The sequence below is a fragment of the Haliotis rufescens genome, unplaced genomic scaffold, assembly GCF_023055435.1.
Source record: "Haliotis rufescens isolate VD_foot unplaced genomic scaffold, xgHalRufe1.0.p SCAF_16, whole genome shotgun sequence".
NCBI lineage: Eukaryota > Metazoa > Mollusca > Gastropoda > Lepetellida > Haliotidae > Haliotis > Haliotis rufescens.
This window is the reverse complement of record NW_025963846.1, coordinates 17,521,858-17,525,536: the sequence shown is the minus strand read 5'-3', so window position 1 is coordinate 17,525,536 and position 3,679 is coordinate 17,521,858.

Below are 3,679 nucleotides of genomic sequence, written 5' to 3'. Positions count from 1 at the left end.
CCCGAAGTGATGCAGGTCTCAGCCGTTTACCACTTCGGTGAAACCCACGAGCACGGGTATGGTGCTGACAAACCTAGAAACATAATCGGGTCGAACCGGGACTCGAACCCACAATCATAGGTTTCTGGCGTGCCCAAGGGACGCAACTCTGCACAGCGAGTCGCGGCGCCTTAGACGACTGGGCCACCCGTACTCCCTCTTTGTATATAATATATATAACAGCCATCGTATAGGAAGCCGAATGACGTTTCTTTGTGTTTTACAGAAGCAGACACACTTATTTAGACCTGTCAATCCCTCAGGGCGTTTAACACTTTTGTTCACACGAATACGCTCACAAACTCTCTACTTTTAAGAATCAAACACTTCTGTTCGTCACGATAAAGTATTTTTGACAGCGTAGTTCACGCCTTGATTACTTGAAAGAACCTTTTTCCCACTTTCCACAAATATAATCTGAAATACTTTATTACATAGTCATACATCAATATCTTGGCATCAGTCGCCTCGGAGTTATTTAGTGTGGCATTTCTCAGTTGGTTGCGTGACGTCATTGTCCAAAGAAAAGGCCGCAGAACGTCATTCATTCTTTGATGTGTCATGGCGGAATCAAGACGTACGGCGCTTTCACTGGCAATTAGTCATAGTTTGATGTCTGTACTCAGATGTATGTTCTCGAGAATCATAAAGTGCAGTACTCGCCGCGATTCCCGTCTCAAATACCCGTTGTCTGGGCAATAACGCTGTGTATTAACTGACAATGGGGCGCCGTAAGAATGCGGTCAAAGATTGGAAACAACTCAAAGTAGTACCGGTAAGCTAGACCCGTGCCTATCCGAAAGTGTTATCCTACAAACAAAGGGTACTTAACATACACGTAGTCTCACTGAGTGAATGTTCTTTAACGCCGCAGTCAGCAATATTCCTATATATCACGGCGGTCTGTAAATGATCCAGTTTGGACCACACAGTGAACGCACCATCTCGGTACGATGACACGCAAATCAGGCAACTGAGCAAGACTGACCACCTGATCCTCGGCTCCCACAAGAAGCATGGGATACAAGTGTGTGTGTGTGTGTGTGTGTGTGTGTGTGTGGTGAGCGGGCGGGGTGTGTGTGAGTGTGTTTGTGTGGTGAGGGGGCGGGGTGTGAGTGTGTTTGTGTGGTGAGCGGGCGGGGTGAGTGTGTGTGTGTGTGTGTGTGTGTGTGTGTGTGTGTGTGTGTGTGTGAGTGAGTGAGTGAGTGAGTGAGTAAGGTTTTACGCCGCTTTTAGCAATATTTCAGCAATATCACGGCGGGGGACACCAGAAATGGGCTTCACACATTGTACCCATGTCTGGAATTGAACCCGGGTCTTCGGGAACCCGGGAACGCTTTAACCACTGGGCTCTGTGAGTGTGTGTGTGTGGTGAGGGGGCGGGGTGAGTGTGTTTAAGTGTGTGTGTGTGTGGTGAGGGGGCGGGGTGAGTGTGTGTGTGTGTGGTGAGGGGGCGGTGTGTGTGTGTGTGTGTGTGTGTGGTGAGGGGGCGGTGTGTGTGTGTGTGTGTGTGTGTGTGTGGTGAGGGGGCGGGGTGTGTGTGTGTGTGTGTGGTGAGCGGGCGGGGTGTGTGTGAGTGTGTGTGTGTGGTGAGGGGGCGGGGTGTGTGTGTGGTGAGGGGGCGGGGTGTGTGTGTGTGTGTGTGTTTGTGTGGTGAGCGGGCGGGGTGTGTGTGAGTGTGTGTGTGTGGTGAGGGGGCGGGGTGTGTGTGGGTGTGTGTGTGTGGTGAGGGGGCGGGGTGTGTGTGGGTGTGTGTGTGTGGTGAGGGGGCGGGGTGTGTTGTGGGTGTGTGTGGTGAGGGGGCGGGGTGTGCGTGTGTGTGTGTGGTGAGGGGGCGGGGTGAGTGTGTGTGTGTGTGGTGAGGGGGCGGGGTGTGTGTGAGTGTGTGTGTGTGTGGTGAGGGGGCGGGGTGAGTGTGTTTGTGTGGTGAGCGGGCGGGGTGTGTGTGAGTGTGTGTGTGTGGTGAGGGGGCGGGGTGTGTGGGTGTGTGTGTGTGGTGAGAGGGCGGGGTGTGTTGTGTGTGTGTGGTGAGGGGGCGGGGTGTGCGTGTGTGTGTGTGCGGTGAGGGGGCGGGGTGAGTGTGTGTGTGTGTGGTGAGGGGGCGGGGTGAGTGTGTGTGTGTGTGGTGAGCGGGCGGGGTGTGTGTGTGTGTGTGTGGTGAGGGGGCGGGGTGAGTGTGTGTGTGTGTGGTGAGGGGGCGGGGTGAGTGTGTGGTGAGCGGGCGGGGTGTGCGTGTGTATGTGTGGTGAGGGGGCGGGATGAGTGTGTGTGTGTGTGGTGAGGGGACGGTGTGTGTGTGTGTGTGTGTGTGGTGAGCGGGCGGTGTGTGTGTGAGTGTGTGTGTGTGTGTGTGTGGTGAGGGGGCGAGGTGAGTGTGTATGAGTGTGTGTGTGTGTGGTGAGGGGGCGGGGTGTGTGTGAGTGTGTTGTGAGTGTGTGTGTGGTGAGGGGGCGGGATGTGTGTGTGGTGAGGGGGCGGGGTGTGTGTGAGTGTGTTGTGTGTGTGTGTGTGTGGTGAGGGGGCGGGGTGTGTGTGAGTGTGTTGTGAGTGTGTGTGTGGTGAGGGGGCGGGGTGTGTGTGTGGTGAGGGGGCGGGGTGTGTGTGAGTGTGTTGTGAGTGTGTGTGTGGTGAGGGGGCGGGGTGTGTGTGTGGTGAGGGGGCGGGGTGTGTGTGAGTGTGTTGTGTGTGCGTCGGGGAGAGGAAAGGAGGAGGGAGGGGTGATTCGATGGGATCTTTTCTTCCTTCCTCCGCGGAATCATCACGAAGTCTTGCTGTGTGAAAAAAAGGTAGACGGATTTACCAAATTCTCAATCTGATATGAATCACAGGAATCCATGGAGGAAAATAGACATATAGCAGATGGCGTTAGGGTATAATGAAGCGGTTGCCAGTACATGTACACATTTTGCTGGCACTCCTGACATTTATAACCATACAATTGCCGATTGCATTGAATTTTACATGCATATATAGAGAAAGAGGGGTGTTTATTTGATAGTAACAAGGCATGCAATCAGAACTTTCAATTCCGGTGATTAGACAGGCGGGCAAGGATGCAGGAGTCACAAAGAGCCTGCCACAAATATCGATTTCCATCTGTGAGTCTTTTATATATCATAAACAAGACGACAAATCACTTTTTTCTCATTTCTTTGCTATTGCAAAATATCTTTTCGCTGAAGTGTTTGCTGTTGTAGAACCTTACCCTTGATTTTTTGTTTTATTCATAAACAAATCTTGTAGTTCGGATTTTGAAAGTAACGTTCTTCTTGTAGAAATAACAAAGCGCCGTTATTCTGAAACCCCTTCACCGCGCGCCTTCTACTTGGTCAATGACAAGAGGTTTACAAACAACGATCACCCCTACCACACAGAAATGCACAGATCTGCTCAATCCTGCCAACACGTCCACAGATGGCTGTTCTCCTTGGTTTGAGGTTCTACAATAAATGGTCTTGAAAACGAATTACTAGGTAAAACTGGTCTTTAGAGCCAGGTGCAGGCAACACCGTTGCCAACGTTACTGTAAAAAATGTCGGGCCCCTACAAGGCCGTATCAGACGTTGGCACAACTAGTTTTGTTTGTTGTTTGTTTTTTTGTTTCAGTTCGCCCTTGTTCCCCACACTCTGTTCGTGATCT